Below are 16289 nucleotides of genomic sequence, written 5' to 3' on the forward strand. Positions count from 1 at the left end.
AGTAAAATTGTCATTATTTGCAGATGACATGATTTTATATAAACAGAATCCTTAAAAATCTACCAAAAACCTAGTAGAAATAACAAACAAATACAATAAAGTTGCAGGATACAAAAACAACATACAAAAATCTGTTGTATTTCTATACACTAATGACTAAGTAGCAGAAAGAGAAATTAAGAATACAATTCCATTTACAGTTGCAAAAAAAAAAAAGGAATAAAATAGCTAGGAATAAACTTAACCAAAGAGGTGAAAGACTTGTACCATGAAATCTATAAAACAATGTTGAAAGAAAGTGAAGAAGATACAAACAAATAAAAAGATACTCCTTGCTCTTGGATTGTAAGAATAGATAAAGTTAAAATGTTGGTGCTACCTAAAGCTATGTACTGATTCAATGCAACCACTGTCAAACTTCCAACAACATTTTTCACAGAAATAGAGCAAAGAATCCTAAATTTTATATGGAACAACAAAAGATCCTGAATAGCCAAAGGAATCCTGAGAAAAAAGAACAAAGCTGGAGATACCTCACTGCCTGATTTCAAACATACTACAAAGCTATAGTAATCAAAGCAGCATCGTTCTGGCTCAAAAACAGACACACAGACCAATAGAACAGAACTGAAAGCCCAGAAATAGAACCACACATCTATGGACAGCTAATCTTCAACAAAGGAGCCAAGAACATACAATAGAGAAAGGAAACTCTCTTCAGTAAATGATGTTGGGAAAACTGAACAGCCACAGGAAAAAGAATGAGAGTAGACCATTATCTCACACCATACACAGAAGTTAACTTGAAATGGATTAAAGACCTGAATGTAAGACCTGAAACCATAAAACTTCTACAAGAAAACATGGATAGTATGCTCTTTGACATCAGACTCAGCAGGATGTTAGGGAAACAAAAGAAAAAATTAAACAAATGTGACTATATCAAACTAAAAATCTTCTGCACAGCAAAGGACACCATCAACAAAATGAAAAGACAACCTAATAATTGGGAAAAGGTATTTTCAAACCACATATCTGATAAGGGTTATTATCCAAAATATATCAAAAACTTGTAGATCTCAACAACAAAGAAACAACAACCCAGTTAAAACATGGACAAAAGATCTGAACAGACATTTTTCCAAAGAAGATATAAAGACGGCCAACAGGCACATGAAAAGATGTTCAACATCACTAATTATTAGGGAAATGCTAATCAAAACTACAATGAGTTATCACCTCACACACATCAGAAAACTGTTGTTCACAAAACAAGAAATAACAAGTGTTGGAGGGGATGTGGAGGAAGGAGAACTCTCATACATGGCTGATGGGAATGCAAACAGTTGCAGCCACTATGGGACACAGTATGGAGATGCTCAAAAAAATTAAGAATAGAACTTCCATATGATCCAGCTATTCCACTTCTGGGTATTTATCCAAGGAATATGAAAACACGAATGTGTAAAGATACATGCACCCCTATGTTCATTGCAGCACGATTCACAATAGCCAAAACTTGGAAACAACATAGGTTCCCATCAAGGGATGAATGGATGAGGAAGATGTGGCATATGTGCAAAGTGAAATACTACTCAGCTATTTAAAAAAAGATGAATTCTTGCCATTTGTGACAACACGGATGGAACTTGAGAGTATTACGCTAGGTCAAAAAAGTCAGACAGAGAAAGTCAAATACAGTATGAACTCATTTATAGGTAGAAGACAAAATCAACAACAACAACAAATAAGCAAACACATAGATACAGAAATTAGATTGGGTTTTCAGAGGGGAAGGGAGAAGGGAGGAGGGGGAAAAGGGAGACAGAGCAAACGTGTACTGTGATGGATGGTAAATAGTCTTTGGGTGGTGAACATGATGTAGTCTGCAGAGAAACTGAAATAGAATGATGTACACCTGAAATTTATATAATGCTATAAGCCAATGTTTAAATAAATAGGTAACATTTTAAAAATAAAGTGCTGAAAGAAAAAAACTGCCAATGAAGAATACTTTACCCACCAAAGTCTTCCTTCAGAAATAAAGGAAAGTAAAAGACTTTCCTAAACAAACAAAAGCTAAAGAAGTTCAGCACCACTAGACATGCCTTACAAGAAATTCTGAAAGAAGTTCTTAAACTTGAAATGAAAGGATGCTAATTAGTAACATGAAAGCATAGTATACTCTAGTATTAAGTTAAGAGGACAAAGCATTAAAAATAGCTAAAGCTATAATAATATTTAATGGATATGCAATATAAAAATGGTAAATCATGTTGTAAAAAAATGTTGCAGGGCGAGTATAAGGGTAGTTTTTGCATGCAATAGAAATTGTTGTTATCATCTTAAAATAGACTGCAACATCTATGAGATATTTCAAGTAACTACAAAACAAAAACCTATCATAGATACATGCAAAATAAAGAGAAGGAAATCAAAGTATACCGCTATGGAAAGTCATCAGTTCCCAAAAAAGAAGAAAAAGACAGCAAGAGAGGAAGAAAGGAAAGAAGGAACTACAATACAGCCAGAAAACAATTAACAAGATGGCAATAGAAAGTCCTTACTTATCAATAATTACTCTACATGTAAATGGATTAAATTCTCCAATAAAAGGCATAGGGTGGCTGTATGGATTTAAAAACAAAAAAAAGAGGACTCAACTATATGCTGCCTAGAAGAGATACTTCAGCTTCAAGGACACACAGGCTCAAAGTGCAGGGATGGAAAAAGATATTTCACACAAATGGAAACCAATAAAAAAGTAGGGGCAACAACATAGATATCAGACAAAATAGATTTAAATCAAAAATTGGAACAAGAGACAAAGAAGGTCATTATGATGAAACAGGGGTCAATTCATCAAGAGGATAAAACAATTGTGAAAATATCCATCCAACATCAGAGCACCTAGATATTAAGTAAATACCAACAGTTCTGAAGGGAGAAATAGACAACAATGCCTTCAATAGCTCACTTTCAAACATAGAGACATCTTCCAAACAGAAAACCACTAAGGAAACACTAGACTTGGATTATACTTTACACCAAATGGACTTAACATCAGATACAGAACATTCCTTCCAAAAGCAGCAGAATTCTATCCTTTATGAGTGCACACAATACATTTTCCCAGAAAGATCATGTTTTAGGTCACAAAACAAGTCTTAGCAAATTTAAAAATATTGAAATCATACCAAGTATCTCTTCCAACCAAAATGGTAGGAAACTACAAATCAGTCATAGGAGGAAAACTGGAAATTAACAAATATGCGAAAATTAAACAACACACTCCTGAACAACCAATGGGTCAGAAATGGATCCAAAGGGAAATTAAAAAACTATCTTGCAAACAATGAAAATGGAAATACAACATGCCAAAACTGACGGGATGTAGCAAAAGCCATGTTAAGACAGAGGTTTGTAGCAATAAATGCCTACATTAAAAAAGAGAGAGCTCTCAAATAAACAACCTAACTTCACATATCAAAGAACTAGAAAAAGAACAAACTAAGCCCAAAGTTAGCAGAAAGAAGGAGATAAGAAAGAGCAGGGCAGAAATCAGTGAAATACAGAATAGAAAAACAACAGAAAAGATGAATGAAATGAAGAGTTAGTTTGTTGAAAAGATAAACAAAATTGACAAACCTTTAGCTAGACTTACCAAGAATAAAAGAGAGATGATTCAAATAAAATTGTCATTGAAACAAGAAACATTATAACTGATACCTTGCAAATGCAAAGCATCACAAGAAACTACTATGAACAATTATATACCAACAAATTCTACAACCTAGGAGAAAAAGATAAATTCCTAGAAACACACAACGTATCCAGAATCATAGAAAATCTGGACATACCTGTAATAAGTAAGGAGATTCAATCAGTAATTAAAAAATCCCAATAAGAAAAAACCCAGCACCGGATAGCTTCAATGGTGAATTCTACAAAACATTTGAGAAGAATTAACACCATTTCTTCTCCAACTCTTCCAAAAATTTAAGGAGAAAGGGATACTCCCAAGCTTATTTTACGAGGCCAACATTACCCTGTTACCAAAGCTGAATAAGAATACTGCAAGAAAAGAACACTACAGGCCAATATCCCTGACAAATATAGATGCAAAAATTCTCACTAAAATACTACTAAACTGAATTCAACAGCCGTTAAAAGGATCATACACCATGATGAAGGGGGAATTATCCCTGGGATGCAAGGAGGGTTCAACATATGCAAGTCAATAAATGTGATGTACTACATTAATAGAATCAAAGGTAAAAATTGTAGAGTCATCTCAATAGATGCAGTAAAAGCATTTGACAAAATTCAACATCATTTAATGATCAAAACTCTGAACAAATTAGGTATAGAAGGAACACAGTTCAACATAATACAGGCCATATATGACAAACCCATCATACTCAATGGTGAAAGGTTGAAAGTTTTCCCTCTAAGGTCAGGAACAAGACAAGGATCCTTTTACTTCATGGTATGTGCATGAAAACATACACAGACCAATGTAACAGAATCGAGAGTCCAAAAGTAAACCCAAATGTATATGGTCAACAAATATTTGACAAGGGTGCCAAGAATACTCAATGGGGAAAGGATAATCTCTTCAATCAAGGATGATGAAAAAACTGATATTCACATGCAATTTCAAGCAGAAGAATGAAACTGAACCTGTATCTTACATCACTCATTAAAATTAACTCCAAATGGGTTAGGAATTTGGATGTAAAACCTGAAACCATAAAACCCCTAGAAGAAAACGTGGGGAAAATCTCCTTAACATCAGTCTTAGCAATGAATATTTGATCTAACACCAAAAGCACACACAACAAAAGCAAAATCAACAAGTGGAACTACATCAAACTAAAAAGTGTCCATATGGCAAAAGAAACAGTCTACAAAATGAAAAGGCAAGCTACAGAATGAGAGAAAATATTTGTAAACCATGTGTCTGATAAGGGGTAAATATCCAGAATATATAAGAAACTCATATAACTCGATAGCAAAAAAACCCAAGTAATCTGATTAAACATGAGCAAAAGGACCTGGATGGACATTTTTCCAAAGAAGACAAACAAATGGCCAGAAAGTACTTGAAAAGGTGCTCAACATCACTAATCATCAGCAAAATGCAAAACAAAATCCCAATGAGACGTCACCTCACATCTCTTAGGATGGCTATTATCAAAAGACAAGTGCTAATAAATGCTGGTGAGGACATGGAACAAAGAGAACCTGGTGTACTCTTGGTGGAACTGTAGGTTGGTGCAGCCGCTGTGGAAAACGGTATGGAGATTCCTCAAAAAATTGAGAATAAAACTACCATATGACCCAACAATCCCACTTCTGGGTTTACATCCAAAAGAAATCAAACCACTATCTGAAAGAGATCTCTGCACTCTTATGTTCATTGCAGCACTATTCACAATAGCCAAGACATGAAAACAACATAACTGTCCATCTGTGGATGAATAGATAAGAAAAATGGTGTCTGTGTGTGTGTGTGTGTGTGTGTGTGTGTGTGTGTTTGTGTGTGCACGTGTGCGATGGAATATTATTCAGCCATAAAAATGAAGGATATCCTGCCACTTGCTGCAACATGAATGCACCTTGAGGGCATATGCTAAATGAAATGTCAAAAAGAAAAAGGCAAACACTGTTTTATCTCATTTATATGTGGAATCTAAAAACATCAGATTCATAGAAACAGAGTGTAAATATGACAAAAAGGATGAAGAGGATACAGCTAAAAAAGTAGCAACATTTCTATACCTCCCTGGCATTGCCTTAGTAGTAATCTGAAGCTGATTCTGATAAATTAATATGTATACAAGCCCTAGAGCAACCACTAAGGAAATAACTCAAAAAATATAGTGAGAAAAATCATTAAAGAAATTTAAATTGCACATTAGTCTTATTGCTTTAGTAAAAAAGAAAACAGTAAAGAGAAATAGAAAAAAAGACATGAAACATACAGAAAATTAAAAGTAAAATGGCAAATATATGCCCAACTATATCAATAATAACATTAAATATGAATGGATTAAACAATCAAATCAAGAGACAGGGAATGTCACACTGGATAAACAAACAAGATCCAAGTATGTGCTGTCTACATTTATATACAATGGTGTGTCACTTAACGGTGGGGATGCATTCTGAGAAATGCATCGTTAGGCAATTTCATCATTGTAGTTCTTCGTAGAGTGTACTTACACAAACCTAGACAGTATAACCTACTATACACCTAGGTTATATGGTAGTAATCTTTTGGCACCACAGTCATAAGAAAAATCAGAGCAGAAGTCAATTAAATAGAGAATAGAAAAACAACAGAAAAGATGAATGAAATGAAGAGTTAGTTTGTTGAAAAGATAAACAAAATTGACAAACCTTTAGCTAGACTTACCAAGAATAAAAGAGAGATGATTCAAATAAAATTGTCAATAAAACAAGAAACATTATAACTGATACCATGCAAATGCAAAGCATCACAAGAGACTACTATGAACAATTATATACCAACAAATTCTACAACCTAGGAGAAAAAGATAAATTCCTAGAAACACACAACATATCCAGAATCATAGAAAATCTGGACATACCTATAATAAGTAAGGAGATTCAATCAGTAATCAAAAACCTCCCAATAAGGAAAAGCCCAGCACCAGATAGCTTCAATCGTGAATTCTACCAAACATTTGAGAAGACTTAATACCATTCCTTCGCCAACTCTTCCAAAAATTTAAGGGGGAAGGAACATTCCCAAGCTTATTTTATGAGGTCAGCATTACCCTAATACCAAACCTAAATAAGAATACTGCAAGAAAAGAACACTACAGGCCAATATCCCTGACAAATATAGATGCAAAAATTCTCACTAAAATACTACTAAACTGAATTCAACAGCCGTTAAAAGGATCATACACCATGATGAAGGGGGAATTATCCCTGGGATGCAAGGATGGTTCAAACTACACAAATCAATAAATGTTATATACTACAATAATAGAATCAAAGATAAAAATTGTAGAGTCATCTCAATAGATGCGGTTAAAGCATTTGACAAAATTCAACATCATTTAATGATCAAAACTCTGAACAAATCAGGTAGAGAAGGAACACAGTTCAACATAATACAGGCCATATATGACAAACCCACAGTTAACATCATACTCAATAGTAAAAGGTTGAAAGTTTTCCCTCTAAGGTCAGGAACAAGACAAGGATGCTTTTACTTCATGGTACGGACATAAAAACACACATAGACCAGTGTAACAGAATCGAGAGCCCCAAAAAAACCCCAAATGCATACGGTCAACAAGTATTTGACAAGGGAGCCAAGAATACTCAATGGGGAAAGGATAGTCTCTTCAATAGACAGTGATGAAAGAACTGGACATTCGCATGCAATTTCAAACAAAAGAATGAAATTGAACCAGTGTCTTGCACCACTCATTAAAATTAATTCAAAATGGATTAAGATCCTAGATGCAACACCTGAAATCATAAAACCCCTAGAAGAAAACGTGGGGAAAATCTCCTTGACATCAGTCTTAGCAATGAATTTTTTGATCTAACGCCAAAAGCACACACAACAAAAGCAAAAATCAACAAGTGGGACTACATCAAACTAAAAAGTGTCCATATGGCAAAAGAAACAGTCTACAAAATGAAAAGGCAAGCTACAGAATGGGAGAAAGTATTTGTAAACTGTATGTCTGATAAGGGGTAAATATCCAGAATATATAAGAAACTCATATAACTCAATAGCAAAATACCCAAATAATCTGATTAAACGTGAGCCAAAAGGGGCTGGCCCCGTGGCCGAGCGGTTAAGTTCGCGCGCTCCGCTGCAGGCGGCCCAGTGTTTCGCTGGTTCGAATCCTGGGCGCGGACATGGCACTGCTCACCAAACCACGCTGAGGCAGCGTCCCACATGCCACAACTAGAAGGACCCACAACGAAGAATATACAACTATGTACCGGGGGGCTTTGGGGAGAAAAAGGAAAAAATAAAATCTTTAAAAAAAAAAAAAAAAAAAAAACGTGAGCCAAAGGACCTGGATGGACATTTTTCCAAAGAAGACAAACAAATGACCAGAAAGTACTTGAACAGGTGCTCAACATCACTAATCATCAGCAAACTGCAAAACAAAATCCCAATGAGATGTCACCTCGCATCTCTTAGGATGGCTATTGTCAAAAGACAACTGATAACAAATGCTGGTGAGGATATGGAGCAAAGGAAACCCTGGTGTACTCTTGGTGGAACTGTAGGTTGGTGTAGCCACTATGGAAAACAGTATGGAGATTCCTCAAAAAATTGAGAATAAAACTACCATATGACCCAACAATCCCACTTCTGGGTACACATCCAAACAAAATTAAATCACTCTCTCAAAGAGATCTCTGCACTCTTATGTTCATTGCAGCACTATTCACAATAGCCAAGACATGGAAACAACCTAACTGTCCATCCGTGGATGAATCAAGAAAATGGGGTGTGTGTCCGTGTGTGTGTATGCACACACAAAGGCACACACACACGATGGAATATTATTCAGCCATAAAAATGAAGGAGATCCTGGCATTTGCTACAACATGGATGCACCTTGAGGGCATATGCTAAATGAAATGTCAAAAAGAAAAAGGCAAACACTGTATGATCTCACTTATATGTGGAATGTAAAAACATCAGATGCATAGAAACAGAGTATAAATTTGATGGTTCCCAGGGCTTAGGGGGAAGAGAAATGGGGAGATGTTGGTCAAAGGGTACAAACTTTCAGTTATAAGATAAATAAGTTCCAGGGATCTAATGCACAAAACGGTCACTAAAGTTCACAGTACTTTATTGTATACCTCAAAGTTGCTGTGAGAGTAGATCTGAAATGTTCTCACCAAAACAATAACAAAAAATGATAATTATGTGAGGGGAAGGATGTGTTAACTAACATTGTGGTAAACATTTCACAATATGTCTGTGTATCAAATCATCGCATTGTACATCTTAATCTTACACAATATTATATGTCAATTATATCTCAATAGAGCTGGGGGGAAAAAACAGGCCATCTAACCTAAAAAATAAACAGATAAAGCAAAAGGAGGTTCTTTAGGCTGAAAGCAAGTGACTCGAGACAGGAATTTGAATCCACAGGGAGGGGGGAAAAAGAGCAGTGTTAAGGTAGTTATGAAATTATAAAGGCCTATTTTTCTCCTCTTAGCTGACTTAAAAGGCAATTGGATTAAAAAAAAATGTGGATAATGTGTTGTTGGGTCTGTGATATATATAGAATGTGTATCTTTGCCAATAACAGCACCAAGGAGATGGGTGGGAACAAAGGCGTATTGGGCTAAGGAAAAGACTTCAGCTTGTAATTCAGTCACAGGAATAGATAAAGAGAACCAAAAATAATAAATCAAAAGCCTAATATATTAAAAGCTATAAATATATTCTTGCTCACTTTACTCCTCTCAGCTTCTGTAAAAAGCATAAAATTATATAAAATAATATTTATAACAATATATTATTAGTTTTCTAACATTTATACACATAATATATATAACAAGAATATGACAAAAAGGATGAAGAGAATACAGCTAAAAAGTAGCAACATTTCTATACCTCCCTGGCATTGCCTTAGTAGAAATCTGAAACTGATTCTGATAAGTTAATATGTATATAAGCCCTAGAGCAACCACTAAGGAAATAACTCAAAAAATATAGTGAGAAAAACGTTAAAGAAATTAAAATTCCATATTAGACTTATTCATTTAGTAAAAAAGAAAGCAGTAAAGAGAAATAGAAGAAAAAAGACATGAATCATACAGAAAACAAAAAGTAAAATGGCAAATGTATGCCCAATTATATTAATAATAACATTAAATATGCATGGATTAAACAATCAAATCAAGAGACAGAGATTATCACACTGGATAAACAAACAAGATCCAAGTATGTGCTGTCTACATTTATATACAATTGTGTGTCACTTAACGATGGGGATGCATTCTGAGAAATGCATCGTTAGGCAATTTCATCATTGTAGTTCATCGTAGAGTGTACTTACACAAACCTAGACGGTATAACCTACTACACACGTGGGTTATATGGTACTAATCTTATGGCACCACAGTCGTATATGTGGTCCATCATTGACTAAAATGTCATCATGTGGTGCATGATGGTGTTCATAGACATAAATACATTGAAAGAAGAGGCTTGTAAAAGATAACACGCAAAGGGTGACCACAAGTTAGCTGGAGAGACTATAGTAATATTAAACAAAATAGACTATTTAAAGTGTTACTAGATATAAAGAGGAACATTTAATAATGATTAAAGGCTCGATTCATCAAGAACGTATAACAATTGTAAAATTTATGTGACTCTAACAACAGAGCACAAAAGCCCATGAAACAAAAAGGATAAGGGACAAGTAGACAATTCAACAATAACAGTTGGAGACCTCAATACCTGACCTTCAATATTTGACTGAACTAAACAGAAGGTCAGCAAGGAAATAGAAGACTTGAACAAGTCTATCAAGCAGCCAGACTTAGCACACATCTGTAGAACATTCTACCCAGTAACAGCAGAATATACATTCTTCTCAAGTGTACATGAAACATTCTCCACAATAAACCATATGCTAGGCCATAAAACAAACCTCTATAAATTTAAAAGGATAGTTATAGAAAGTATGATCTCTGACCACATAATGGAATGAAATTAAAATCAAAAACAGAAAGAAATTTGAGAAACTTACAAATATATAGATTTTAAAGAGCACACTCCTAAATAATCGATAGGTCAAAGTACAAATAAAAAAGGAGATTAGAAAATACTCTGAGAAGAATGAAAATGAAGAGACAATACATCAAAACTTATGGGCTGTAGCTAAAGCATTGCTTAGAGGGAAATTTATAGGTATAAAGACCTGTGTTTAAAAAGAAGAAAAATCCTAAACCAATAAGAAAACTTTCCACCTTAAGACACTAGAAATCAAAGAACAAACTAAACCAAAATCAAGCAAAGGGAGAGGAATAATAAATATTAGAACTAAAATTAATGAAATCAATAGAAAAATAATGGAGAAAATTAATGAAACCCCAAAAGCTGGTTCTTTTGAAATGATCAACAAACTTAACAGACTTTTAGCTAGACTGACCAAGAAAGAAGACTCAAATCACTACAGACTTTACTGCCATCCTCATAGAAATAAAAAGGATTATAAAGAATTACTATGAGCAATTGAATGCCAATAAGTTAGATAACTTAGATGAAATGGATAAATTCCTACAAAGACAAAAACTACCAAAACTAACTCAAGAAGAAATAGACAGTCTAAATAGACCTACAACAAGTGAAGAGATTAAATTTCTAATCAGCTTGACACAACGAAAACCCCTAGCCCAGCAGTCTTCCCTGGTGATTCCACAAAACCTTTAAAGAAAAATTAATACCAATTTTTCACAAATTCTTCAAAAATTATGAAAGGAGAGAACAAACACCTCCCAACACTTTCTACGAGGCCAGAATTATCCTGTTACCAAAACCAGACAAACACATCACAAGAAAAGAAAATCATATCTTCATTTCTTATGAATAAGTACAAAAAATTCTCAACAAAATATGAGTAAACTAAATCTAGCAACGTATGAAAAGAATCATGTACAATGAACAAATGAGTTACATCCCAGGTATGCAACACTGGTTTCACATCCAAAACTCACAATGCTGTCCACCACAGCAATAAAACGAAAATCAAAAGCCACTTGATAATCTTAATAGAGACAGAAAACTAACAAAATGCGCAACCATTTCATGATAAAAACATTCAACAAACTAAGAGTAGAAGGGAACTTCCTCAAACTGATAAAGAGCTTCTATGAAAAGCCCACAGCAAACATTGTACTTAATAATGAAAGACTGGACGCTTTCCCCCTACGATGAGAAAGAAGACCAAGATGTCCACTTTTGCCATTTCTATTCAACATTGTCTGGAAGTTCTATCCAATACAGTTAGGCAAGAAGTTAAATAAAAGGCATTGGACTGGAAAGAAAGAAAGAAGGAAAACTATTTCTTTTTTTTTCTTTTTTCCTTTATTTTGCTGGGAGAGATTCGTCTTGCACTAACATCTGATACCAATCATCCTCTTCTTTTTTATTCCATCCCCAAAGCCCCAGTGCATAGTTGGATATTCTCGTTATAAGTCCTTCTACTTCTTCTATGTGAGCCACCACCACAGCATGGCTACTGACAGACAAATGGTGTGGTTCCACACGCACAAATTAAACACAGGCTGCTAAAGGAGAACCATGCACCAAACTTTAACTGCTAGGCCATCAGAGCTGGCTCATAAAACTATTTCTAATTGCAGATAAGATGAGCTTGCATACAAGAAAAAATCCTAAATAATCCATGAGAAAGCTATTACAACTAATAAACATCTATAACAAAGTTATGAGATACGTGATCCATATACAAAAATCAATTGTGTTTCTACACACTGGTAAAGAACAATCTGAAAAGGAAATCAAGAAAATAACTGCATTTAAAATATCAAAAGAAAAAAATACCTAGGAATAAATTAAACAAAAAAAAGGAAAACATTATTTGAAATTATAAAATACTGTTGAAAGGAATTAAAAATCTAAATAAATGGCAAGATATCCCATGTTCATGGATCAGAAAACTTAATATTGTTAGATGGCAATACTTCCACATTGATCTCAGATTTGACACAGTCCCCAACATAATTATGGCTGGCTTTTTATAAAAGTTGACAGGTTCTTTTCTTTTTAATTGTTTTCTTTCTCTACTAACTTTTTTTTTCTTTAAAGATTGGTACCTGACCTAACATCTGTTGCCAATTTTTTTTCTTCTTCTCCCCAAAGCCACCCATTACATAGCTGTAGGACCTTCTGCTTGTTTATTTGGGATGCCACCTCATCATGGCCTGATGAGCGGTGCCATGTCTGCACTCAGGATCCAAACCAGCGAAACCCTGGGCCACTGAACCAGAGCACGTGAACTTCACCACTCAGCCATGGGGCCATCACTGACAGGTTAACTGTTGGGGCAAGCCTCATGGCATAGTGGTTAATGTCACACACTCTGCTTTGGTGGCCTGGCGATCACAGGTTTGGATCCCAGGTGCAGACATAGCATCACTCACCAAGCCACACTGTGGCAGCATCCCACATAAGATAGCAGGCAATTGGCGCAGATGCTAGCTCAGTGACAATCTCTGCCCCTTTGTCTCTTTCTTCTCCTTCTGGGAAACCTGTAATATGAATGGTAGTGTGCTTGATGTTGTCCCAGAGGCCCCTTAAACTATTCTGATTCTTTTTCATTCTTATCTTCTTTTACCTGTTCAGCTTGTGTGATTTGTTCTAGTCTTTCTCCCAGCTCGCTGATCCGTTCTCCTGTATCACCCACTTTATGACTGAGTCCTTCTAGGGAGTTTTTCTTTTCCAGTATTGTATTCTTCATTTCTGGTTGGTTCTTTTTTATATTTTCTAATTCTTTGTTTATGTACTCACTTTGTTCACCCATTCTTCTCCCGAGATCAGTGAGGATCCTTATGACTTTTTGTTTGAACTCTTTGTTGGGTAGATTGTTTATTTCTCTTTGATTTAGTTCTTTTTCTAGGGTTTTGTCCTGTTCCCTTGCTTGGAATATATTCCCTTGCCTCCTCATTTTGCCTCTTTCTCTGTGCTTATACCTATGTGTTAGGTGGGTCAGCTACGTCTGCTGCTCTTGGAGAAGCAGCCTTATTGAAGAGCTGCCTTTTGAGGCCCAGCAGTGTTCTTCCCTCCTGTCACCAGTTCCAAATGTTCCAAGACTGACCCCCATGTGGGCTACATGTGTCCTTCTGTGGTGGCAGGGTTGCTCTTGCTGCAGGTGCCCAGGGAGTCTAGGCTGTCCCCCGGCCAGCTGGTTGTAATGCTGAGCTACAGGGGGGCTGCTATGGACTCTTCAGTCACTTTATCAGATTTGGGGAGCCCCAGCACAGTTGGCTGCAAGGTCCAATAGCACATCCCTGTTGCAGTTTTTCTGTAAAGTGAGTAGGTGCCCAGCATGGCTGGTTGCTAGGCTTAGGTGCTTACAAATGCTGTAGGCCTCTGGCCTGCAAGGCTGTTGTCAACTCTCTCAGGATTGCTGCTGAGTGAAGCTGGACCCAGGCAGGGGAGCACCTACTTGTTTAGGGCTTTGGAAGGTGGGGCTGATTCCCTATGTAGCTGTTTGAGAAGCAGAGGTCTTCTGATGCTGATAAGCCCCATGGCCCACAGGTCCACACACACCGTCAACACAGTCCAGGCCCATGAACACATCCCAACTCCCTGGAGCAGACCCAGTGACCCCATCACAGTGGCCCCTACACCCTCCTCCAATGCCCCACACATTCCACCATGCCCCACAGAGCCAGAGCCACTTGCCTGCCTGCAGCGGATCCAGGCTCCCAGTCTATGCAGGCCAAAGAGTTGCTCCAGGGCTTGCTGTTGGGTGGGACCAGTCCCTAGGGCAGGCTGACTGCCCTGGCTGAGCTGGATTAAATCTAGTGGCGAGGGCAGACTCTGGGCTAACAGGCCAGGGGAAGAGCTCCAATGGTGTCTGCCTGCCTCAGTGCCAGCACACTTGTCATAGGTAAAAATAATGGCTGATGTCAATGTCTTAGTCCCTGGAGAGGTCTCACCAAGAGACTATTAGGTGAGTCTCTTTTCCCCAATGACTGTGCATATTTCCTTCTGGTGATTTCAGGTTGCTTTCTGAAACAGATGAATTTGTGTGTGGTGAAACGGATGAATTGTGTCAACAATGAGACACAAGTTTAGATAATCAAAAGGACTACTCAAGTTTAGAGACACAGATGATGTGGGCCCTTTAAGAGCTGGCTTTATTCCACTTATATCCAAAAGATTTTCTAGGGGTATTCCTTGTTGTAATTCACAGCCAGCAAAGCTAGATATTATGAGACTCATGTCAGTTGTGCTGAGTCCAAAGGATGCTTATAGTGGTAATGTGCCCCCGCTCAGGTCCCCACTCTGGCAGGAAAGGCTGTGTACCTTAGGATTTCTCCTGGCCAACATTGAAGATCCGTGGCTTGCAAAGGTGGCTTTTTTCTCTTGAGAAAGGAATTTCGGCCTCTTCTGCCTCAGTCAGAAGGTGGGGATTCTTGTCACTTGTTGTGGTGGTTCTTTTTTTTCCAGTTTTCAGTTCTCTTTCAGGGGCAATTATTCCAAGAAAAGTTCTAACTCGGTTGCGTTCATGGGAGGAGGTGAACTCAGAGTCTGCCTATGCTGCCATCTTGACACCAACCTCCTCAGCGACCATCTTCCTCAAGCAAAAAGAGGAAGATTGGCAACAGATGTGAGCTCAGGGCCAATCTTCCTCACAAAAAAATAAAAATTGACAGGTTGATTCTAAAATTCTATAGAAATGCAAGGACCTAGAATAGAATGGAGAGTCCATAAACAAACTCATCTATCTATAGTCTATTGATTTTTGACAAGGGTACCAGACATTCAAATTGTTGAAGAATATTCTTTTTGACAAATGGTGCTGGGACAACTGGATATCCACACAAAAGAACAAAGCTGGACCCTCACCTCACATCATATACAAATTAAATCAAAATGGATCAAAGACCTAAATGTCAAAGCTAAACTATCAAACTCTTAGAAAAAATTATCAGTGTTAATCTTTGTAACATTGGATTAGGCAATAATTTCCTAGTTATAAAGCCAAAAAAAGAAAGTAGGCAAATTGGACTTCACCAAGTTAAAAGTTTTTGTGCTACAAAGGATCCTATAGAGAAAGTGAAAAGACAACTCAGGATGGGAGAAAATATTCTCAAATCAGATACCTGATAACAGATGTATATATAGAATAAAGAATTCTTACAATTTAATAAGAAGAAGACAAAGAGCTCAATTAAAAGCGGGTAAATGATCTGAATTGACATTTCTCCAAAGGAGATATATAGATGGCCAATAGGCACGTGAAAAGATGCTTGACATCATTAGATATCAGGGAAACGCAAATCAAAAGCACAATGAGATATCACTTTATACCCACAGGATGCTCTATAGGATGGCTATAATAAAAAAAAGATAAATATCAAATGTTGATGAGGATGTGGAAAACCTGTAACCATCACACACTGCTGGAAGGAATGTAAAATGGTGCAGCCACTCTTGGAATCAAGGCTGGCAGTGTCTCAAACAATTAAAAATAGATTCCTACCATGTAACCCAGCAATTC

The sequence above is a fragment of the Equus caballus genome, chromosome 3 (genome assembly GCF_041296265.1).
Source record: "Equus caballus isolate H_3958 breed thoroughbred chromosome 3, TB-T2T, whole genome shotgun sequence".
In the NCBI taxonomy this organism is placed as follows: Eukaryota; Metazoa; Chordata; class Mammalia; order Perissodactyla; family Equidae; genus Equus; species Equus caballus.